Raw genomic sequence first — 26,400 nt, 5'->3', positions numbered from 1 at the left:
CCCACCGTCCATATTGAATACATGCTAGGGCTGTCTCATCCAGGACTGGTGTATTGGTATTAGCGGGGGTATTTTTACGACATGTCGGGGGGTCTTCTGGTAGATCAGTAAAGCCTGAATTAATGAAATTCAAATCCTTAAACTGTTCCCTGCCACAGCGGGGATTTGAACCTGGGTCCGTTAGAACGGCAGGCCACCTCTCTACCGATTGAGCCACGCCTCCCCCTTGAGGCAACTAGCGTATTACACAGGATAATCTTACGTCATTCTGGATCGGAAACAAATCACATGCACAAACACGTAGCCAACACTGTAGTACAAGCACACAAACACATATCTGCAAAGATGAACACATGCAACCGCGCATGAGGAAACAAAAACACACAAATACAGACTCAAACACATAAGAAAAAACTAACAATAAATTAATATACTCAATAACAAGGAAAACATACACACACACACACACACACACACACACACACACACACACACACACACACACACACACTCTCTCTCACCTTAGCACTGCGGGTGTAATAATAAATGAATATGGTTTTAATATATCTGATAACTGCTCTTGTTGGTGTGAGATGTGTTAAGGTTCAGTTGAGTGAACCGCTGACGTATGGAAACATCAACAGGTTACTCTTCCTGCCAATTTACATTCTTCTGGCGTTTGTCCAACCCTGACTTTAATGTCCTTCTCGTCAGTGCAAAGAAACTACTACTTGTGACTGTACACCGAGCAGTTTTGAAGAATCCACGAGCTGGTCCCGGTGGTAACAATTAATCTTGGTCGCAAGCACCGCAGTTCTTACTCGCATTAAACGGTCGTAACTTTGAGCAGGTTAAGACCGAATTCATGACGGTTACAGAAGATCACTGTAACCTCTTTCTTCCCGGTTTGTTCATATGAAAAATAAAGTAATATAAGTATGACAATAGAATAATAAGTTGTAATACCCAAGATAAATCCTTGAGGAAGAGGTGCTACAATGCCTCTTAGGCTGAGGCAAGGACGGTTCTTAGTCTAACTTGAAATGCCCAGTGGCCAGACCCTGAAACACGAAGTCGTTCCCACCCTGAACCAGGCCAATCAAAGCTCATCTTTTAGTGGACTACAGTAAATGATTTAATCTCTCTTAGGACTAATTGTCCATAGAAGGGCAGCGGAATATCCATCTGATCCGTCAATAACGCTGCTGTTATTGTTGTGGCTCCAGGCTCATCTGCAATGTTAACCCGGTAGACCATAGACTGAATTTCCCCTCTGCAGTCCACCACATCCCTCTAAGACATACATCTGTCTGTCTATCTATAGCCAGACGCCATAATCCCATAAGGGGAGGCAGTTTGTATCTGAGTTAGTTGTTTTACGGGGAGGGGAACTAACCATCTACCTACCCACTTGCTGACACATAGGGAACACGTTTGGGTTGGTTATAAATGGTTTCTTGGTTTACAGGAAACGTCAGGTCCGTCACCTAATGCAAAGCCACCTAAAAAGGAAAGAAGGGTAATAAAAAGTGACAGAAAAGATGGAAGAAATAGGAAGAGAGGAGGGCAGACACAGAAAAAGGGAGGAAAAGATGAAGGAAGAAGAAGGCAGCACCACTTCAAGTGAGTGGATGATGGTGGTCAACACCTAGGCTACCTCCAATGAGCTCCTAGTATATGTTACCTTTTCAGCCAAATATCTGCTATCTATCATTCAGAGTCTGCCACTGCTCTACGAGTGTGAGGTGAAATCATTCTCACACCTCCATCCATGACACAATTATCTAAGCTTTTGTGTGGCCAAACATTGATCATATTACCAGTGCTGGATACACTGAGCTATGGTATAGAGAAGCAGTATAATGAAGTATTATATAACCAGCCATTAGAGCAGCACGGATATAATCACGCCTCAACGTGAAGTCGTTCTTCGACAGCATCACATACCTCACCTAATCATATTTAATAAACATAATGCTTACACTAGTCAAACAAATGTAACCCAATTGAACATAACTTACAGCATTAAAATGGAGTACTCCCGCTGTAAGCATATTATCAAGAAACTTGAAATATAATTTACTTGGAAAAACACGTCGCCTGTCTCATTACTCTGCGTTTATTTGTCCCCGACTAAACTCCCCCAACCCATTTTACCTCAGTCCAGTTATAGTCACATCTAAAGTTCAATTTCATTAGCAACTAAGAACAATCAATCTGTACTGATAATTAAAGCTTACAAAATTTTATGAAAGGACGACATATACAGTATTCAGTACGAAGAAGAAAATAAAGGTTCCAGCCGGTAGAAACAAACTGACAGTAGTTAAATTCGTTCGTTCGCTAGCAGTAACATCCACTTGTGCGCTAATTATGGTCACGCTATTCCCTCTTCCTTGGTGCTAAATACACCCTGACATGACCATCACTCGTTCTTTTTGCACTTCTCCCATCATTATCGCCAGTGCTGTTTCATCACACCTCTGCCTTATCGCAACCCTGGCGTGATCTCCGCCATCTACACACAAAGAATGTGTATCTACACTATTTCACTTTACATTAGTATTCATGGAATCATGCTGATAATACAGATTATATTAACCATCGTAAACTCTGTTCAAGAAAGAAAAAATAAGAAAGCCAAATTCAAGCTTCGCCAATTTCGAGATGGCTGGACATATTTCGTTTGAAAGGCTGGATGTCATAGGCGGTAGGAAATACAGAGGAAGACAGTTCTAGAGTTGTTCTGTTGCTTACATGAAGGACTGGGAGTAACGATTAACTCTTGCATTAGAGTGTTGGATAGAACTGTTTAAACCCTTCAGACTCAGTAAGCTTGGTATGAATAACGAGCAAAGGTATCCAGCGTTGTTTGGGTAAAACCCCATGATCATGAATACTGGCATTGTCTGGGCCGCTAGTTGGCCACTCTCTTTGTGGCAGAAGATCCACAGCGTCCTATTCTACCCAAGGAACCTATGTTCCTCTTTGGGTCCATTTCCCCAGAGATATATTTCCCGATACCTATTTTCTCACTACCCACCCCCTCACCAATCCTTCCCAGCCACCTGCTCACCCACCTACACAATCCATCCACCCACCCACCTTTACATCCACTATGCCAACTCACTCATCCCAACTCACCAATCCATGCTGCCCGTCCACTCATCAGCCCATCCCACCCACCCATTCATCCACCCAGGCTGCCTAACCGCAGCCACCCAACCCTGCCCACCCACTCAGCACCCATGCTCAACCACACCCACCTTAACACCCTCCTTCCCATCCTGCCCCTCCACACCCAACCGTCCACTCAACCCGAGCCACCCACTCTACCCGCCCTGCCCACTCCACCAATCCGTCCACCCATCCTACACATTGTAGGTAGTAATGTTATTGCTGTAGAAGTAAAAACACTCTACAGCAACTGCTTACCATGATTATACCATGTTAACTTGATTACTTCTACTTACTCGTAGTTCTAACCTTAGCCATCAGCAGTCCACTTGCGTCAATGCAAGATCGTGCAAGCAGAGTGAGAGAAGAGTTCTGGAGAAATGTGGAAGTGTGCATGGAAAAGTTTGAAAGGCATGAGAGAGTGGTTTTGATTGATAATATGAATGGTAAAGTAGGGAATGTGAAGGTGGATGGTGTGGTTGGTGAGTGGGGTGTGCATGCAAAGATAGATGAGAATGGCAGTGTTTTAATTGATATTTGTGCCGGGAGGGGCTTGGTGGTAGCCAATACCCTCTTCAGGCACACAATGATCCACAGGTATACATGGCGAGTGGTGAGAAGGGTGGATGGTGAACTGAATGAAAGGATGGCAATAATTGATTATGTGTGTGTGGATGAAAGGATGCGAAGATGTGTAATAGATGCAAGGGGATATAGTGTCTGTGGGAGTGGACTTTCTGACCACAACTTGGTGGTGGTCAGAATCATGGTCCAAGCAAAATGGAGAAATAGAAAGGGAGGAAGGTGTAGATGTAAGGAGAGTGGAAAAGTTACAAGACGATGAGAAAAAGGCAGAATATAAGATAGAATTCGAGGAACGATTGGGTAAATATGAATTGGAGCAGATGGGGGATGTGGAAGATGTGTGCAAGATATTCACAGAAGAAATATGTGCACCATGTGAGGTGGTGTGTGGGGTGAAGAGAAGACGAAAGGGGGTGCAGGGAACAGCATGGTGGAATGAAGAGGTGAGACAAGCTGTGGCACAAAAAAAGAAAGCATATAATGAATGGATGAGAAATAGGGGCGTGGAAGAAGTTGAGAGACGGAAGAGAGAGTTATATGTAGAAAGGAAGAGAGAGAGAAAAAGATTAGTATGAGAGAATAAGAAGAGAGTGGATGAGGGATTTGGAAGGAATTTGACTGTCATGTGGAGGGAATGTAAGATAATGTTCTGGAAATAGGTGAAGAGAGTCAGACAGGGTGGCAATGAAGTTAGTAGGAGAGAGAAAGATAAAAATGGTAGAAGGGAGAAAAAGTGAGCGGATGGAAAGAACACTTTAATGTATTGTTGAACATAGAAAATGAAAGTAATGTGAGTATACGTGGCTGGGGAATGGCTTGGAGAAGGAGGGAGGCGAGAAGACAGGAAGAAATCAGTAGGATGGAAGTTGTGGAAGCAATGAAGAAAGTCAAAATGGGAAAAGCCCCAGGAATTGACGTAGTGTGTAGTGAAATGCTGAAGCATGGGGGAGAGATTGTAGTAGAATGGATGTGGAAGATGAACAGATTAGCCTGGGAGGAAGGTAGAGTCCCGGATGATTGGAAGTCACGTATAATTATTCCCTTGTACAAAGGGAAAGGGGAAAAAGAAGCGTGTGGTAATCATAGGGGCATTTGCCTTCTTAGTGTAATAGGAAAAGTATACAGTAGGATACTTATTGATAGAGTTAGGGAAATAGAGGAATTAGTTAGAGAAGAGCAGGGAGGCTTTATGAAGGGAAGAGGTTGTGTAGATCAGATATTCATTTTTAGATCTTTAGTGGAAAATTGCCTGGAGAAGGGAAAGAAGTTGAGTGTAGCCTTCATGGATTTGGAGAAAGCATATGACAGGGTGGATAGAGAAGGATTGTGGAAAGTATAAAGAATATATGGAGTAGATGAGAAGTTGTTGTGCTGTGAAGGGTATGTATGAGGGTGCTAAGGCTGCAGTGCGTGTGGATAGCGAACTGAGTGAGTTTTTCTATTTGATGGTGGGGTTGAAACAGGTTGTTCAATCTGTATATGGATGGCGTTATAAAAGAGATACAAGGTAGGGCAGTGGATGTTGGAGTAGTCGTAATAAGAGAGGGCAGTGTTTGGAAACTCCCTGTACTGTTGTTTGCTGATGATACTGCATTGTTAAGTGAAGACAAAGGGGAGCTGCAAGGCTTGGTGGATGAGTTTGGGAGAGTGTGTAAGAAACAGATTTTAAAAGTGAATGTAGGGAAGAGTAAAGTTATGGTCTTCGAGAGAGGTGAAGTCAGTGCTCGTACAATGAGGTTGGATGATCAGGAAATGAAAAATGTGAGTATGTTTAAGTACTTGGGTAGTGTGATGAGTAAGGATGGAAGTTTGTAGGGTGAAGTGCTTGAAAAGGTACAACAAGGAAGAAAGGTTGCTGGTTCCTTGAAAGCAGTGATAAGAAACAGGGAAGTGAGCATGGAAGTGAAAAAAAGTTATTACATGACAGTATTGTGATACCAACTCTGACGTATGGAAGTGAAACTTGGACCTTGTTGGAGGGACACAATTCAAGAGCGACAGCAGTGAAAATGAGTTATTTGAGAGGAGTCTGTGAAGTCACATGGGGAGACTGACTGTCAAATGAGGATGTGAAGGAGCGTTGTGGTGTGGATGTGGATGAGATAGGAAGCATTTGGAAATACACACTGTGGTAGTTTGGCCATGTGGAGAGGATGGAGAGCAAAAGACTGACGAGGAGAATGTATGTGAGTGAGATGGAGGGGGAGTGAGCGAGGGGAAGGCCAGATGAGATGGAGGGAGGGAGCAGTGAGGTATATGAGAGAGGGATGTGTGAACTGGGAGCAGGGCAGTGAAATGGCAGGGGACAGGGTGATGTGGAGGCGATTTGTTTGTGGCCACTCAGTATAAGGGATTAAGGCGTCTGGCAATAGATAGATAGATAGACATTTAAAGTCGTCAAGTTACACATGTTAGAGCTGTTTAGGGAGTTCTGTATGCATCCCCCTCTTTTTCCATGGAGGACAATAATCTATCCATCTATTGGCAGACGCCTCAATCCCGTAAGGGGTGGGCACAAACAAATCGCCTCCATGCCGCCCTGTCCCCCGCCATTTCACTGCCCTGCTCCCAGCACCCCCCCCCCTCTCTCTCATATACCTCTCCACTCCATCCCTCCATCTCATCCTTGGCCTCCCCCTCCCTCTCCCCCCCTCCACCTCACCCACATACATTTTCCCCGTCACTCTCCCACTCTCCATCCTATCCACATGGCCAAACCACCTCAATATGTTTCTCCTAACTCTTCCTATCGCAGCCACATCATATATATATATATATATATATATATATATATATATATATATATATATATATATATATACTTCTATGATGGAACACATTCAATCCATTTCTCCTTTCTCTGAAACCTCCATTCTAAGAGATTTCAGTGTTCACCACCACCTTTGGCTCTCCTCTCCTTTCACTGATCCACCTGGCGAGCAAGCCTACATCTTTTGTATCCTTAATGACCTGCAGCAGCTTGTACAGCACCCTACCTGTATCCCTTCTGCTTTTATGAGAGCTCCAACATACTTGACCTCTTCCTCACAACTAATCCTTCTGCTTACACTGGTTAGCTTTTCTCTCCATTGGACTCCTCCGATCACAACCTTACTACCTTAACCTGTCCTATCACTCCGGTACGGCCTGTGGATCCTCTAAAGAAACATTAACTGTGGCACTTTGGAGCTGTGGATTGGGAGGCCCTCAGGCAGTACTTCTTTGATTTTCCATGGAATGATTATTGCTTCCTTGGCTGGGAGCCATCTAAGTGTGACTTGTGCATCATGGAGGTTATTCTTTTGGGCATGGAAGCATACATTCCTTTCTCATATCCTTTGACTAATACAAGAAAGACTTGGTTTAATCGCGCTTTCGTGAGGTCAGTCTGCTCAGACATCTCCTGTGATAGTGTTGTGCTAGTGACCTGTGATAGCGTTGTGCTAGTGACCTGCGACAGTGTTGTGCTAGTGACCTGTGATAGTGTTGTGCTAGTGACCTGCGACTGTTGTGCTAGTGACCTGTGACAGTGTTGTGCTAGTGACCTGCGACAGTGTTGTGCTAGTGACCTGTGATAGTGTTGTGCTAGTGACCTGCGACTGTTGTGCTAGTGAGTAGTGACCTGTGATGGTGTTGTGCTAGTGACCTGTGATAGTGTTGTGCTAGTGACCTGTGATACGCCTGTGTGAATTTGTGCGTGATGGCTTCCTCTACAGAGAGTTGTGTTCCCTCAGCAAGTTTCGAGAGGGAGTACCTTGAATTAAAGGAAGAATTTCTCGAACTGAAGCGGGAGGTATAGGTTCTTCGGCAGAAGTCACAAATGAGGGAATTGTTGGAGGAGATGTTAGAGGAGAGAAAGAAAAAGGCTAAAGGTTGGACACTTGTTCACAATGGTGCAACGAAGTTCACCCTTAAGAAGCAAGCCGAAATATAGACCACTAATGCATTCGACGAACTACGGGACGAATGTGAAGGGAAGGCAGAGAGGGAAGTAGAGGAAAAGGACGGTGAGAGAACTCCCCATACAGGTAAGTATAGTAAGAACAAGAAAGATATGAAAAATGTTGTCATTGTTGGAGACTCCCAGGTGAGATATCTTTACAGAGCCATGCATACTCCACTCACTAAACATGTGTGTCTTCCAGGGGCCAGGGTGGGTAATGTGACAGAAAAGATTTCAAACATCGTGAAGGATTGTGGAGACAAACCCACTGTGTGCCTCAGTGTAGGAGGCAATGATATTAGTAGGAGTAAGAGTGAGGTACCATGGCAGCAGTACAAGTTGATGTTAGAGAAGGTTAGGGAGAGGGAAGGGACCCCTGTAGTATTCAGTGTTCTGAGGAATGGTTGACCAGGGCAATAGGTTTTAATTGCCGCCTTGAAAGGTATTGCAAAGATAATGCACCACCTTTCGTAGACAGCTGGAACCGGTTTTATGGACGGAGTGTCATGTATAGTTAGGATGGGACTCAACAGGCAGGGCGTTACTGTTTTAGCTGGAATGATAGATAGGGAGTTTTTTTTTTTTTTTTTTTTTTTCGAGGTTGAGAAGTAGATGTACAGGAAGTTGTAGCAACCACACTCAGAAATTATTATTACCATGTTTGGATAGATGCATCAAGACTTGCAAAAGTAAGAACAACAGTTTAACCATTAGTGAAGACACATCCACTCAGGCACCTCAGAGCATGCGATGACAAAGGACAGAACAAGCGATAATAAAGGGGCGATAAGTGATAGCATAAAAAATTTTTATATTAGCAAAGTAAAGAGTTTCCCAGTTAGTAAGAAAACAAAAAATAGTAAGTCCCAAGGTAGAGGCATAACTAATCGTAATAACCTGAAAGTTTACTACACAAACACCCGGAGTTTACGTAATACAATGGATGAACTGAGGTCTTTAATTTGTACAGAGAAAATAGACATTGACGTTATTAGTGAAACTTGAATGAATGCAGACACTCGAGAATTTTTAGTAAAATATCAGATATAAGACTATAATATTTTTGTGTCAAACTGTATGGGAAGAAAGGGGGGCGGGGTAGCTATTTATGTAAAGGATTCATTAAACTGTTACAATAAAGCAGACATTAAGGTAAATAGGGACATCAAAAGTGTCTGGGTTGAAATTAGTAACAATAGGGAGAAATCAGTCTTAGGAGCTATTTACAGATCTCCTAAATTAACCCGTCACGTCCCGAGGCTTTCCGCACCTCCGACATCCCCCAGTCCCGAGGTATTTTCGAAATTTTTTTTTTTGGCTAAAACCTTCGCTTTTGGTGAGAAACATCGAAAATTCATAGAGAAATCGCTCACCTGAGGTTTAAAGTGCCCAATCCAGGTACGAGTTCCTCCTTACCTGAGTGGGTTTTCTAACATGCTGGCACCAAAGAAAACGAGTTCTATGGGAGGGTAACTATTTTATCCACTCATAAACGGTACGTATTTATTTACTTGGTAAGAATGTATATGTAGTATGACAGTATATTGGTTTTCAAGCAGTAATAAAGGCATTATAAGCATTGTTTCACTCACTAACTAATCACCATACCTGACCTATTTTTGCCACACTACCTGATCATTATTTCTGGCTGTTTCTTCTTCTAATGCTATGTAAACATTGTCCTCCACATTGTCATCGATTGGGGAATCACTCTGGCCCTGAATAACTTTACTAGCCAGGTCACTGGTAACAGGTCCTTTGCCAAGACAATGTCGTGAGGGGGGGAGGGGGGAGGTTATGCAGTGTAAGGCATTGTCCCTGCTTGGTATCTTGTACAGGAATAGAGGAAGGTGTCCCGTGTATACATACGAAAAATCACGTGCGAAAATTGAAAATTGTGCAAATTAGCGACCTTGCAATTGCACGACGTACTGGTACGTCGCCGGGACTGGCAAATGCAAATCGTGGTGACGTACCCATACGTCGTCGGGACGGGGCGGGTTAAGCAGCACAGATAGTACTGTAAATACCTTTGGGAGGAAATTAGGAAAGCATCACAGTCCAGCTTAGTAAAAATTGTAGGGGACCTTAATCTGCCAAGGATAGATTGGCGAAATCAGACAGGGGATGCAGAGTCGAATTTCTAGAGGTAGTACAGGATAATTTTCATTATCAGTATATTAGGGAGCCCACCACAGGTAATAATATACTAGATTTGGTTTTAGCTAATGAGGAAATGCCATTAGTGATATAGAGGTTGGTGGACGACTTGGTAATAGTGATCATGAAGAAATTAAGTTCAAATTTACATGGGATGTCTGTTCCATTGAGAATACCTCTACCATTCCTAACTTTTGCCAAGGAGATTTCGATGGATTAAGAACTTATTTTAGAACGGTACTCCATTGGGAGAATACCTATTTTAGGGAGTGCCAGGTCAGTGGGGAATCCCAGGTCATAGGTGAGGGGCAGGAAACAGATGGGAATGTGCGCCAGGTCTCTGGGGAAGGTGAGGTCATAGGTGGGAATGTAGTAGAGATGACGAGGATTAATTCAGGTCCAGTGCCAAGCAGCCGTTCGGCCAGTGAAAAATATAACGAGTTAGTAAATATAATACACGGAGGCCAAGATAGGTATATCCCTTCAAAACCGTTTATAACGAATAATTCAGAACCAAGATGGTTAAACAACAGATTAAAATCTCTCATAGGCCAAAGGAAAGGAATATATAGAAAAATAAAACGCGAAGAGAAACACGTAAGAGGTACAGGATTTTGAATAGAGAGGTAAAGAGGGAGATACAGAAAGCAAAGAGAAGTTATAACATAAACCTCTTAACTGAGGGGATGTCGGGAGGGTGCTGTGCCCGTCCGGCATGGATAATCGCGCTCCAACTGACTTTTTAAAAATATTTCCCCAAAATCAGCTATTAGTCCTAGAATATTATAATTATATAGGCATATGACATACTTTCAACTTTCTCCTTGTGGAGACTTCTGAAGTTGGGTAACGAAGTCTCCACTTTACACTTCCTGATACCTCGTAATATGGTTACCACTGCCTGATATTATCACTACAAACACTATTCTATGAATTTCAAGTAGTTTAGAATCCATATTAAAAAAAAAAAAAAACAATGTGAAAGCAATGTAAACTACTTGCGAGTACGAGCTTTCCACTCATGCTCGTTCCCCACCGGTATTCTGAGGCGGAGCTGTCATTAATTGTTCATAAACACAGTCGCACTTTATTTTCCTAGTACTTTATACATTTATTTATATATAGGCCTACAATATTTATCCATAAGTTTGCTGCAGTACTAGAAGTTTATTTTCACTCCAGGCATTCACTTTCTCGTTTTACTAGCATAGAGAGCGAAGCTTTCACTTTCATTTTCATTATTCCAAGTATTTATACTCATATTCTTATATTACTAATTGTTTACATTTCTATTTACATTTTCTATTTTATTTACATTATTTACATTTCTATTTTATTTACACTGTTATGCACTATCACTTGCAGTAACTTACAAAACTATTTTCCAATGTACAATTATGTTTACATTCATTGCTTTCACTTACTATTTACACATTATTTACATTTCCACTTGCACTGTTTTAGAACTTGGGACACAGAAGCACTCGTACTGGAGGTTTCCGTCACCATTTCTTCCACTGCCTCATCCCACGAGTCACCAGAAAGACACTGTCCATCATAATCATTGATATATTAGCCAGTTCACGTTAGGGGTAGAGGTCACAGGCCCCTTTGTAGTGGGCTCAGAAGCGACGGAAGTGGACGGGCGCGAATCAGACATGGTTTCACCTCGAAAGACGACAGTAAACTAAATTATGTGGCGTATATGGGCAGAGAAGGGTTGACAATGTCAGTGTGGTGACAGCTGCTAATTTATATGCCATGAAATGATTGGCAGGAAATCTAGACCATACATAATGAAATAGGTAGTTCCAGGTGAATGTAAATATCACTTACGCTTCTCCCTTCCTTTCTTATATATATTTTTATTACGAGAATAGCTCATACGGCATATTTTAAGGGGAAATAAACAGGGAAAATTAGCGAACGAGTGCACTTGTGGTGTTGCCAGGTGATAATTAGCCCAATCCAGATGTATGGCAGTATCAGTTACCTTTTCTCTATCTTTTATATATTATTTTCTATAAGAGTAGGGCATAGGCCACATTTCAATGGATAAAATGAGTAGAAAAATCCGTCCAGGATTTGCGTGGCGCAGCCCAGCTGGGCAGGCAGGAGGAGAGGATAATGGAGGGGAGGTAAGGAGGGGACAAAAGGACAGGGGAATAATGGCTCAACTGTCAACAATGGATAGGAGTACACATGACATTAGCAGCACTGACTATAGTTGGACACTGGTAGTACTGATAGATGCTACAAGCCACCACTTAAAAGCCTGGGCGAATTCAAAACAACACAGAAGCACAAAAGTGACGCCCCGCAGTATGATCCCTTGCGCCCGAGCATCATGCAAGTGACGCTCAGCGTTTTTTTTTTTTTTTTAATATGAGGAAGAAGGTACCAAAGGCCATGAGCCCACAGTAACAGTTCCCTCCAAGAGAAAAACAAAATACAATAGAGAGCCAATTTCAAGATCCGATCATTTTGAGATGCCTGGACACACTGCATTTGAAAGACTGGAGATCATAGGCAGCAGGAAATACAGACAGAGAGAGACAATTCCAGAGTTGACCTGTTGCATAAATGAACGACTGGGAGTAACGGTTAACTCTTGCATTAGAGAGTTGGACAGAAAATGGATGAGAGTTTGCTGCCAGACGGGTGCTACGCGCCCGTCGTAGAGGTGGAGGAATGCAACCAGACAGTTCAGAGGAGCAGTGACCATTAAAGTAGCGATAGAAAAGAGATAAAGATGCAACAGTGCGTCGAAGAGACAGAGGTTGAAGGGAGCCAGTAAGAGGAGGAGAGTTAATGAGACGAAAAGCCTTTGACTCCATCCTATTGAGAAGAGCTGTACGTGGGGAGCCTCCCCACACATGAGAGTTGTACTCTACACAGGAGCAGATAAAACCCCTGTATAGAGTCAACAATTGTGCAGGGGTAAAGAAAGAGCGGAGTCGGCTTAGCACACCCAATCTCTAGGAAGCAGATTTTACAAGAGATGTAATATGATCTTTCCAAGATAAGTCCCGAGTAAATGAAACCCCAAGCATGTTCAGGGATGATGCAGGATTAAGCTGAATATTATTAAACATTAGTGGGTATACTGTGGAAGATTTTGTCGGGTTGATAGGTGTAAGAACTGAGTCTTAGATGCATTAAAAACAACCATATTATTTTTACCCCAGTCAGAGATACGAGCCAAGTCAGACATTACGTGTGCCATAGCCTCATCCCTTGTTTGTTGAAGTAACTGTTGAGATGGGCGTTGCGGGAACCGAATGGAAAGGTGAAGGGTTGAGTCATCAGCTTATGAGTGGATAGGGTTAGATGTACAGCTTAGAAGATCATTGATGAATAAAAGGAAGAGAGTTGGTGATAGGACAGAGCCCTGAGGAACACCACTGTTGATAGATCTAGGAGAAGAACGATGGCCGTCTACAACAGCGGCTATAGAACGACCAGAAAGGAAGCTAGGGATGAAGACACAGATAGAAGGATACAAAGTGTAGGAAGCCAGTTTGGAAATTAAAGATTTATGCCAGACTCAATCGAAAGCCTTTGAGATGTCAAGTGCAATGGCAAAGCTTTCGCCAAAGTTCCGAAAGGAGGATGACCAGGAGCTGAAAGGTAGGTGAGAAGATTGCCAGTGGAGCGTCCCTGACGGAACCCGTACTGACGATTGGAAAGAAGGTTCTGATAGGAAAGATGCCTTAAAATTTTTCTATTGAGAATTGACTCGAAAACTTTTGAAATACAGGACGTTAAAGCAATTGGACGATAGTTGGAGGGTTGGGAGTGGTCATCCTTCTTTGGGACTGGCTGAATGAGAGCAAACTTCCAGCAAGAAGGAAAGGTACAAGTTGACAAAGGCGAAAGAGTTTGCCTAGGCAGGGTGTAATCACAGAAGCACAGTTCTTGAGAACAACAGGAGGGACCCCACCAGGCCCATATGCCTTGTTAGTACTGAGGCCAGTGATGGCAGAAAATACATCAGCTGAAGAAATTTTAATGTCAAGCATGAGGAAGTCAGAGAGGGGATGTGATGGAGGAACAGCACCGGAATCGTCTAAGGTGGAATTGGAGGAGAAAGTCTGTGCAAAGAGATCTGCTTTATCAGTAGAAGAAATAGCTACAGAACCATCAGAGTGGAAAAGAGGAGGGAAGGATGATGAGGTAAAGATGTTAGAAAGGTTTTTGGCAAGGTGCCAGAAGGAGCGGGAAGAATTTGAGTTGGAGAGTTGAGAGCATTTAGTATGGATGAAATTATTTTTAGCAGAGCAAAGAACAGACTTAGCACGATTCCAGGCAGAAACGTAAAGATGATGTGATTCAGGGGTGGGTTGGCTCCGGTACCTTTTGCAGGCCCTCTCCTTGTTGCGGACAGCATTAGAATAAGCATGATTAAACCAAGGCTTTCTTGCTTTAGTCAAAGGATATGAGAAAGGAATGTATACTTCCATGCCCGAGAGAATAACCTCCGTACTGCGCAAGGCACACTCAGATGGCTCAAGGCCATGGAAGCAATAATCATTCCAGGAAAAATCAAAGAAGTACTGCCTGGAGGGCCTCCCAGTCCGCAGCTCCAAATTGCCACAGACAACGTTTCCCTGGAGGGTCCACAGGCCGTACCGGAGTGATAGGACAGGTTAAGATGATAAGGTTGTGATCGGAGGAGCCCAACGGAGAGAAAAGATTAACAGAGTAAGCAAAAGGATTAGTTGTGAGGAAGAGGTCAAGTATGTTGGAGCTCTCTCCAAGGTGGTCAGGGATACAGGTAGGGTGCTGTACAAGCTGCTATAGGTCATTAAGGATAGAAAAGATGTAGGCTTGTTCACCAGGTGGATCAGTGAAAGGAGAGGAGAGCCAAAGGTGGTGGTGAACATTGAAATCTCCTAGAATGGAGATTTCAGAGAAAGGAGAAATGGATAGAATGTGTTCCATCATAGAAGTAAGATAGTCGAAGAATTTTTGATAGTCAGTAGAGTTAGGGGATAAATATACAGCACAGATATATTTAGTCAGAGAATGACAGGAAAGCTGAAGCCAGAGTGTAGAGAATTCAGAAGAATCGAGTTCAGGAACACGAGAGCAAGATAAGTCGTTGCGTATATATACACAACAGCCACCTTTGGTTTTGAAATGAGTATAGAGAAAGTAGGAGGATACAGAAAAGTGTTTGCTGTCAGTTGCCTCAGACAGTTGAGTCTCAGTTAGAAAAAGAAGGTGAGGTTTAGAGGAGGAGAGGTGGTGCTCAACAGAGCGAAAATTAGAGGAAAGGCCGCGAATGTTGAAGAAATGAAGAAGAGAGTCAGACAGTGGTTCCAGGCACCTCGAGTCGTCACCGGGAGAGGGGCGGATGGTGGGGGCATTTATGGTCCCCCCCCTGGGGACTCCGAGGCTTGGTGATGAGACGCCATAATTTTTTGAATTTTGGAAAAGGAAGTGTAGTGTGTACTGTGCATGTAGTTTGGGGTAGATAGTTAGAGAAATTTGTACTGGAGAGCATGCTGGCCTACTCTCTGTGTAACTGAGACACTGAAAAAATTCAGCAAAGGGGGATGGTCAGGAACTAGTCCTGAGGGCTGATGAAACGGGAGCTCCAGCACTCCCTGTCATCAGCTTTCCATCCACCTATGGAGTACTGCCCTGCTCGGGTTGTGCTACAGTCTACTCCTCTGAAAGGGGTTAAGGGGTTAAGGTTGCTAGTGAATCGAAAGAAAATCCCAAGGGTTTTTATCAAACGTACCGTACAAAAAATAAAGAGTGGATAGGACCACTCAGAACAAAATCAGGTGACATTACTAGTGAAGATAAAGAAATGTGTTCCATTCTAAATAACTACTTCATATCAGTATTCACCATGGAAAATCTAGAGCTGGTCCCTCAAGCAACAAATATTTACGATGATAACACGGAAAATGTTCTTAATATAATAGCCATTAGTAAGGAGGATTTATTGAAAGAAATTAATAAGTTAAAACCTCAAAAATCGCCAGGTACCGACGATATATATTCAAAAACTGTAAAAGAACCCAAAGAAGAATTATGTCAGCCACTTTTAACGTTATTTAATGACCCATTAGTTTCAGGAGAAGTTCCAGAGGCATGAAATACCGCAAACGTAGTACCCATTTTTAAAAAGGGAGATAAATCAGCTGCGTCGATTTATCGTCTGATAAGTCAAACGTCAATAGTAGCAAAATGTTAGAGACAATCTTGGCAAATAAGATTAGAGAACACTTAGAAAGATTTAATCTTATAAACGAAAGTCAGCACGAATTCAGGCAAGGATGATCCTGCCTCACAAAACTGTTACCATTCTTCTCGGAGGTTTATGAAGCAGTAGATAGTGATAAGGCTTATGATGTTATTTATCTGGATTTTATTAAAGCTTTTGACAGGGTCCCACACGAAAGGTTAGTTAGAAAGGTTCGAGCACACGGTATAAACGGCGATATCTTAAAATGGATAGATTCCTGGGTGAAAGGACGAAAGCAGAGAGGATTAATAATTGGAACTAAGTTGGATTGGGGATTAGTAACTAGCGATGTACCACAGGGTTCAGTACTCGGTCCCTTACTATTTATTATATATATATATATATATATATATATATATATATATATATATATATATATATATATATATATATATTGTTACGGAACAGAGAGAGATAATGAACACTTCAAGTGAGAATACTAAAATCACTACTGTCCCGCAAAGTTCCAGGTTCAAAACAAAAGAGTTAGGTAAAATTACAAGTTAAAGTTTAATGCTCAAACTAACAACTAAACATTCAGGACTCATAAGGATAATGTAATGGCAAAACAGGTTAAATATATGGTTAACTGCAATAGCCTCTATTAACACGAATTTAGCAAGAACAAATTTATCTAACGCAGCCCTCAAAAAATGAGAGAACCGGATAATGCTCAGTTAAAGCAAGATATAATAATTAGATACAAAATATTATTAATATTGGCTGACATCAAAAACTCAACATGAACCACAAAAACCTTACCAGGCCCACGAATTAACACCTTATGCTATACAGTGCATGAAAAAATGTAATAACACTTATACTCAAATTACACAGCAGCTAGATGGTTGGAGACTTCCTGAGCACTCACAAAAATAATAACAACTGTACAGGGGAGGACAGAGATGTGAACAAAATGAGGAGTAGATCTAAGTAGCAATTAATGCAGAGACAGCTCATTATATAGGGGCCGGCAGAGCTTAATACAACTTGTAAGAAGGACGCACAAATGAAGCCATAGGGGACAAAGAGTTGACGCTCCTGCTCTGAACAACAGAAAGAAGGACTTACTCTACTATAAGGGAGGAGAAGGGGGGAGTGAGGTAGAACACGGAAGCTTGGTCACTATGAAAGCCACGAGGCGAATCGTGATCAAACGTGCAGCATACTGTACGTTAGAATTATACAAAGGATGATGAAATCATAGGCTATGTAACAACTCCCCACACACACACACACACAAAAAAAGAAATTTACAAAGGAAATTTCTTATTACTCTAAAACAATCTGTCTAAAGTCTAGGTAAGCAATCTGCAATAACATTTTCTTTCCCCTTGACATGTTGTATGTCTAATGAATACTCCTGAAGAAGTAGACTCCATCTTGTCAATCTCTGATTTTTATCTTTAAACTTACTAAGGAATTCCAGTGGGTTATGATCGGTATAAATGACTATGGGGTCAAAACCAGAACACAAATAAAATGAAAAATGCTGTAAACCCAATATCAAGGCCAAAAGCTCTTTTCTCAATAGTTGAGTAGTTCTTTTGAGGTGGAGTGAACTTCTTACTGTAATAAGATACAGGGTGTTCAATACCCTGATCATCCTATTGCAGCAAAACAGCCCCAACTCCTGTATCACTTGCATCAACAGCCATCTTAAAAGGCTTAGCAAAATTTGGAGTAGCGATCACTGGCTGACTTAATAGGATAGCTTTAAGTGTACTGGAAGAGGATTCACAGCTATCGGTCCAGACAAATTTAACTCCCTTTTTCAGTAGGTCTGTAAGTGGTGATACAAGAATTGAAAAGTTAAGAACAAATCTCCTGTAATAACCTACCATTCCCAAAAATCTTTGTAGCTCTTTCCTACTTTTAGGTCTGGGAAGATCACTTATAACCTGAACCTTAGCTGCTGGTGGTGCAACATGTCCATCACCAATTACGTACCCAAGGTACTGAACTTTAGCTTGACCAAACTCACACTTTGATAAATTAACTACAAGATTAGCCTGAACCAAACGCTCAAGAAATTTACTGACGTGGCATAGGTGATCTTTCCAGTTTTCACTGAAGATTAATACATCATCAATATAAACAACACACCCTGCCAAACCCATTGTTACAACATTCATGAGCTTCTGAAATATGGCTGGTGCATTCTTCATACCATATGGCATTACAGAACATACAAAAGTGTGTTACAAAACATGAGATCTCCCTAGCACGTTCAGTCATAGGTACTTGCCAGTATCCCTTTAACAAATCAAACTTACTTATGTACCTAGCCTTTCCGATCTTGTCTATGCAATCTTCCACGCGAGGGAGAGGGTAAGTATCTGTTTTGGTTATCTGACAGGGCTCAATCATCTTGTGGTCCAACAGGTAGCCAAGCTCCTTCTGAATGAGAGGAACTTTCACTGGGTTCACACGGAAAGGAGGCAGTTTAATTGGCTTTGCGTCTCCAACATCGACATCATGCATCAACACAGTGGTTCTTCCTGGAGTGGCACGGAACACTTGCAGGTACTCCTGCAGTAATGCCGAAAACTCCTGCCTTTCCTCGGGAGCTAGATGAGAAAGCTTAGTCTGGAGATCATTCATGATATCAGGATTCTTCCCCAAACTATCACTCAGGCTCACACTGCATGGGAGAACTTCACTTGCAGACTCGGGTGGAACAGCTACAGTGCAGACTGGGTTAGTTTCGTCCCGCCTGTGATATAACTTTAGCATGTTGATGTGACAAAGTTGCTTGTTCTTTCTACGATCTGGTGTGGCGATGACATACTGTAGTTGACATCACTGAGTTTCTTCTCCATGAAATAAGGTCCACTAAACTTGGCTTGAAGAGGTTGCCCATGCACCGGTAGCAGAATCAAAACCTGATCTCCTGGCTGAAAGTGGCGTAACCTGGACTTCTTATCATACCAAGTCTTCATCTTCTCCTGAGCAGCTCCTAAATTCTCTCTCGCCAGCTGTAAAGCAGTGGACAGCCGTTCTATGAACTTCATCACATACTCCAGCAGGTTGACGTCATCTTCCTCCGACAGCCAGCATTCCTTGAGTGGCTTAAGGGGTCCTCTTACTTCATGGCCAAACAGTAGTTCAAAAGGTGAGAAGCCCAGTGATTCATTTGGAGATTCTCTTGCGGCAAATACAACGAATGGAAGACCTTTATCCCAGTCCTTCTGATGTTCCAAACAGTATTTCCTGAGCATCGATTTGAGTGTTTGATGATATCTCTCCAACGCTCCTTGGGTCTGGGGATGGTAAGCTGAAGACGTGATCTGGGTGATGCCTAACTCTTTCAGAGACTGCTTGAAAACATTTGACATGAAATTACTTCCCCGGTCTGACTGTACCTCCTTGGGTAAACCAAAATTCGTGAAGAACCCTAGCATTTCCTTAACCACATTCTTTGCTGAGATATTTCTAAGTGGAATGGCTTCAGGATAACGAGTAGCCATATCAATCAGGGTCAACACATAAGAAAATCCTGAAGAAGTCTTAGGAAGAGGGCCCATAATATCCACCAACACACGGGTGAATGGCGCCTCAAAAGGAGGAATGGGAACTAGAGGTGCAACCTTTTTGGTCTGATTACACTTCCCCACAACTTGACAGGTGTGACAAGACTTACAATACCAGGAAACATCTCTGAAGATACCTGGCCAGTAGAAGTGTTTCAAAATGCGTGCCACAGTCTTCCTCACTCCAAGGTGTCCTGCCAAACTGGAATCATGAGCCACTCTAATGATATCCTGCCTACAAACACGAGGGATGACAACTTGATGTACAACCTCCCACTCACAGTCGGCTGATGCTGTTGGGGGTCTCCACTTTCTCATAAGTACTCCTGACTTTATATAATAACAAGTAGAAGCACCAGCTGACTCTTCCTCACTGCAAGCAGAGTTAGCTAGACCTTTCAACTCAGGGTCAGCAACCTGCAACTCAACCAACTCTTGATGAGACAAATTATCAACACTGCGGGGTACTGCCTCATCTGGTGAGTGGTCCAAATTAGCAAGAAAAGTGTCGGCTAGGATAACATCATCATCATCATTATCCTCTAAGTCACCAGTAACTTTAGACTTAGCCCTAGTGACAGCACATGCAGAGAACACGTCAGGGATATCACAATCCTGGGTCGCAGTCACTGGTTCACTGGACAACTGAGGAGCTGGACACACTTGACTTCCACCAATATCATTTCCAAGTAAGAAAGTTACACCTGACATTGGGAGTGTCTCAACCAACCCAACCATAACGGAACCATTAACAAAACCAGACTCTAAATTTACTCTGCACAGAGGGACAGAGAAGTAATTATTCCCTACACCTTGTAAGATTACAGTTTCATCAGAGGAATTAACATTCAAGCCTAGAACACTGGTCAGCATAAGGGATTGGCAAGCACCTGTATCACGATATATTTTAACTGATTTCCTGTCATTACTGTCCAGAGGACTGACAAAACCATCAGACAGGAAATTAGCACATGAACTCTTGAGAGTGTCACCCAAGTTACTGCTCAAAAGAGGAGCTTCATCATGAGAATTGAATTTACCCATTAAAGCAGGTTCAGTTAACTCGGTTAAAGAATTCTGGGAACTCTCAAGGGTGGACACTAGACCAATTGACTGAATATTTAAAGACTCCTTTTTGTTCACATCACGCTGTCTCCTGAAACATTTCTCCGTAGTATGACCAAGCTTACTACAATAAGTACATTTACTTTTCTGATATTTAGAGGTGAAACTGGTATTTACTTCCTGAGAAACATCATCTTTATTCTCTTTCCTGTTACCTGTACTCTGAGTAGAGGCAACGTACTTACTCTCAGCTTTCCTTTTTTCTTCAGAATATCCCTTGTGAGTGAGAACATATTCATCAGCTAAAACTGCAGCATCAGACAAATTATCTATTCTTTTCTCATCAAGATACAGGCTTACATCTTTATTAATACACCTTCTGAAGTCCTCCAGCAAAATCATCTGCTTCAATTTATCAAAATCAGAATCCGCATTCTTAGAATTTAACCACTGCTCTAACAGATCTTCTTTGACTTTTGCATACTCAACATGGGATTGCTTATCTTGCTTATAAGTTGTCCTAAATTTTACTCAATAGGCTTCAGGAACAAGCTCATAGGCCTTAAGAATCAAGCTCTTAACTACATCATAATTATCAGATTGATCCTGAGGCAAAGATGCACAAGTTACTTGAGCTTTACCGGTGAGAACAGTTTGAAGGAATACTGGCCAATACTTTTTGGGCCAATTAAAACCTGTAGCTACCCTCTCAAACAACTGAAAATACTTTGTTAAATCAGATTCATTAAAAGGAGGGACAAGTTTAACATTTTTAGCCACATCGAAATTATCAGAGCTAGATGATCCAGTTCCACCTTGTTTCATGCGATACTCATGGTCTGCCTGAATCCTAGCAAGTTCAACTTGTGCCTGAAACTCAGCCTCCTTAGCACGAGCCTGAAACTCAGCCTCCTTAGCACGGGCCTGAAACTCAGCCTCCTTAGCATGAGCCTCCTGAAGGGCTAGCTGTAACTTAGCTATTTCAATCTGCGTTTGCTCATCTGGAGGAGTTACATTAAACAAGCTTTCATTAATCATGTCAACAATTTGATCTTTAGAATGATGAGAGCGAACAGCAATTCCCAATTGTTGAGCAACAAGCTTAAGTTCATTCTTTGTTCTGTTTTCTACATCACACACTGTTTGCACATTTGACAAAAAATCTTTGGCTTCATCCAGAGTAGTAATAGTAGACATCATGAATAAATCAGTCACAAAATATCAAGCAATATCCTTATGATAATATCCTGAATATCCTGGCAAGGTCGCCCAATTTATGTTACGGAACAGAGAGAGATAATGAACACTTCAAGTGAGAATACTAAAATCACTACTGTCCTGCAAAGTTCCAGGTTCAAAACAAAAGAGTTAGGTAAAATTACAAGTTAAAGTTTAATGCTCAAACTAACAACTAAACATTCAGGACTCATAAGGATAATGTAATGGCAAAAACAGGTTAAATATATGGTTAACTGCAATAGCCTCTATTAACACGAATTTAGCAAGAACAAATTTATCTATGTCAGCCTTGATAAAATGAGAGAACCGGATAATGCTCAGTTAAAGAAAGACATAATAATTAGATACAAAATATTATTAATATTGGCTGACATCAAAAACTCAACATGAACCACAAAAACCTTACCAGGCCCACGAATTAACACCTTATGCTATACAGTACAAGAAAAAATGTAATAACACTTATACTCAAATTACACAGCAGCTAGATGGTTGGAGACTTCCTGAGCACTCACAAAAATAATAACAACTGTACAGGGGAGGACAGAGATGTGAACAAAATGAGGAGTTGATCTAAGTGGCAATTAATGCAGAGACTGAGCTCATTTTATAAGGGCCGGCAGAGCTTGATACAACTTGTAAGAAGGACGCACAAATGAAGCCATAGGGGACAAAGAGTTGACACTCATGCTCTGAACAACAGAAAGAAGGACTTACTCTACTATAAGGGAGGAGAAGGGGGGAGTGAGGTAGAACACGGAAGCTTGGTCACTATGGAAGCCACGAGGCGAATCGTGATCAAACATGCAGCATACTGTATGTTAGAATTATACAAAGGATGATGAAATCATAGGCTATGTAACAATATATATTATCTAGACTTATGAATCACTAGCAGAATCAGCAAATTTGCCGACGATAGAAAAATAGGGCGTATCATTAACTCGACTGACGGTTGCCATAATTTACAAAATAACCTCGACTTATTGTCCAAATGGTCTAAGCTTGGCAAATGGAATTTAACGTTGAAAACTGTAAAGTACTTAACCTAGGCAAGACCATTGAAGATACTAAATACAGCTAAGATAACAAAGAAATTAGCAAATTGGAATGCGAGAGAGATCTAGGAGTTACGATTAATAACGACCTCAAACCAAGGCAACAGTTCATTAATGCGAGAAATAAAGCAAATAGGATCCTAGGATTTATTTCGAGAAGCGTGAGCAAAAGATCATCAAAAGTAATATTGCAACTTTATCTAGCATTAGTAAGGCCACACTTAGACTACGCAGTACAGTTTTGGTGTCCTTACTATAGAATGGATATTAACTCATTAGCAAACGTGCAGAGAAGATTGACAAAAATGATACATGATGTTCGGAACCTGTCATATGAAGACAGACTGAAAAGAGTAAGTCTGCACTCACACTCACTAGAGAGGCGTAGAGTAAGGGGAGACTTAACTGAGGTGTTTAAGTGGATGAAGGGTATAAATAAGGGGGATATTAGCAAGGTACCGTACTTAAAATCAGCATACAGGATAGAACTAGATGTAATGGTTTCAAACAAGAAAAATTCCGTTTCAATAAGGAAATAGGTAGAAATTTGTTTTGTAATAAAGTAGTAGACGAATGGAATAAGCTACCTAGTAAAGTAGTTGCTGCCTCTTCCATTGAGAGTTTCAAGCATAGGCTAGATATGGATAATGACAAATAAGGGGTGGGTATGGAAAAAAAAAATCTTATAACCAATACTAATTCATACTTTTTCCTTTTCAGGTTACACGATGGTAGTCTCTATTCTCCTTTCACACTTTCCCATAAAATGTCCACGCCAGTTTTTCTATACTGCGTGGTATTCTTTCTGACTTTTTCCTGCCAGCTTCGGCTGGAGGGTTTCGAGGGCAAGGGAAAGCCTTCTTTTTTGCTGTCCTTATCTCATTCTAGTAGTTCAGTTACTCTTCTAGAAGCTGCCTAGCATGGACCAACTGGCCGACCGCAGTTATCCTGTCTTCTTATGTTCTTATGTTGTTAATGCTGTCCGCAACAAGGAGAGGGCATGAAAAAGGTACCAGAGGCAACTCATCCCTGAATTACATCTTTTTTTATGTTTCTGCCCGGAATCATGCTAAGTCTGTTCTTCGCTCTGCTTAAAGTAATTTCATCCACACTAAATGCTCTCAACTCTTCAACTCGAATTCTTCCCGCTCCTTCTGCCACCTCGCCAAAAACCTTTCTAACAACTTTACCTCATCATCCTTCCCTCCTCTTTTCTGCTTTGATGGCTCTGTAGCTATTACTTCTACTGTTAGAGCAGATCTCTTCGCTCATACTTTCTCCTCCAGTTCCTACTTAGACGATTCCAGTGTTGTTCTTCCATCACTTCCTCCCTGAGACTGCCTCATGTTTGACATTATAATTTCTTCAGCTGATGTACTTTCTGCCATCACAGGCCTCAGTACTAACAATGCATATGGGCCTGATCCTGTTGTCCTCAAGAACTGTGCTTCTGTGCTTACACCCTGCCTAGGTAAAGTCTTTAACCATTGTCTTTCAACTAGTACCTTTCCTTCTTGCTGGAAATTTGCTCTCATTCAGCCAGTCCCAAAGAAGGATGACCGTTCCCAACCCTCAAACTATCGTCCTTTAACATCCTGTATCTCAAGAGTTTTCGAGTCTATTCTTAACAGAAAAATATTAGAGCATCTTTCCTATCACAAACTTCTTTCTGATCATCAATATGGGTTCCATCAGGGAGGCTCCACTGGCGATCTTCTCACCTAACTTTCAGACACCTGGCCATCCTCCTTTTCGGACTTTGGTGAAATCTTTGCCATTGCAATTGACATCTCAAAGGCTTTCCATCGAGTGCAGCATGAATCTTTAATTTCCAAACTGCCTTCTCTCGGTTTCTATCCTTTTATCTTTGCTTTCATCTATAGCTTCCTTTCTGGTCGTTCTATCGCTGCTGCTGTAAACGGCCATCGTTCTTCTCCTAGATCTATCAACAGTGGTGTTCCTCAGGGCTCTGTCCTATCACTAACTCTCTTCCTTTTATTCATCAATGATCTTCTAAGCTGTACATCTAACTTTATCCACTTGTACGCTGATGATCCACCCTTCACCTTTCCATTCGGTTCCCCTAACGTCCATCTCAGCAGTTACTTCAACAAACAAGGGATGAGGCTATGGCACACCTAATGTGTGACTTGGCTCGTATCTCTGACTGAGGTAAATAGAGTCTTGTTGTTTTTAATGCATCAAAGACTCAGTTTTTACACCCATCAACCGGACAAATTCTTCCACAAGTATACCCACTAATGTTTAATAATATCCAGCTCAGTCCTGCACCATCCTTAAATATGCTTGGTGTTTCGTTTACTCTGGACATATCTTGGAAAGATCATATTGCATCTCTTGTAAAAGCTACTTCCAAGAGATTAGGTGTGCTAAGCAGACTCCATACCTTCTTTACCCCTGTAGAGTTGTTGACTTTATACACAGGTTTTATTCACCCCTGTGTAGTGTAAAACTCTCATATGTGGGGAGGCTCCCCACAAACAGCTCTTTTCAATTTGCTCATTGCTTCCACAACTTCCATCCTACTGATTTCTTCTTCTCTTCCCACAACCCTCCTTCTCCCAGCCATTCCCCAGGCACTTATACTTGCATTACTTTCATTCTCTATGTTCAACATTTCTCAAAGTGTTCTCTCCATCTGTCCACTTTTTCTCCCTTCTCCACTAGCAATCTATCATTTTTATTTTTCACTCCCCAACTAACTTCTTTGGCACCCTGTCTAACTCTCTTTACCTCTTTCCAAAACATTTTCTTACATTCCCTGCACTTAACATTCAAATTTCTTCCAAGTTCCTCATGCACTCTCTTCTTACTCTCTTACTAATCTTTTCACCTCTCTCTTTCTCTCTACCTATAACTCTCTCTTCCGTCTCTCTACTTCTTCGACACCCATATTTCTCATCCATTCACTATATCCTTTCTTCTTTTGTGCCACAGCCCCTCTCACCTCATTCCACCATGCTGTTCCATGCACCCCCTTTCGTCTTCTGTTCACCCCATACACCACCTCACAAGCTGCACAGATTTCTTCTGTGAATATCTTGCACACGCCCTCCATGTCCCCCATCTGCTCTAATCTATAATTACCCAATCGCCCCTCCACTTCCCTCTCATATACTGCCATTTTTCCATCCTCTTGTAAGTTTTCCACCCTCCTTGTATGAACTACTTCCTCCTGTCACTCCCTTCTTCTATTTCTCCAGTTCGTTTGGACTTTGACCACCACTAAGTGGTGCTCCGAAAGTCCACTCCCCCTACCTCTATACTGTATATTCTTGCATCCACTAAACACCTCATCCTTTCATCCACACACACATAATCAATCATTGCCTTCCATTCATTCAGTTCACCACCCAC

The sequence above is a fragment of the Coenobita brevimanus genome, chromosome 56 (assembly GCF_032717465.1).
Source record: "Coenobita brevimanus isolate Jiangsu-jjx chromosome 56, ASM3271746v2, whole genome shotgun sequence".
Taxonomy (NCBI): domain Eukaryota; kingdom Metazoa; phylum Arthropoda; class Malacostraca; order Decapoda; family Coenobitidae; genus Coenobita; species Coenobita brevimanus.
This window is presented reverse-complemented; position numbering follows the sequence as displayed.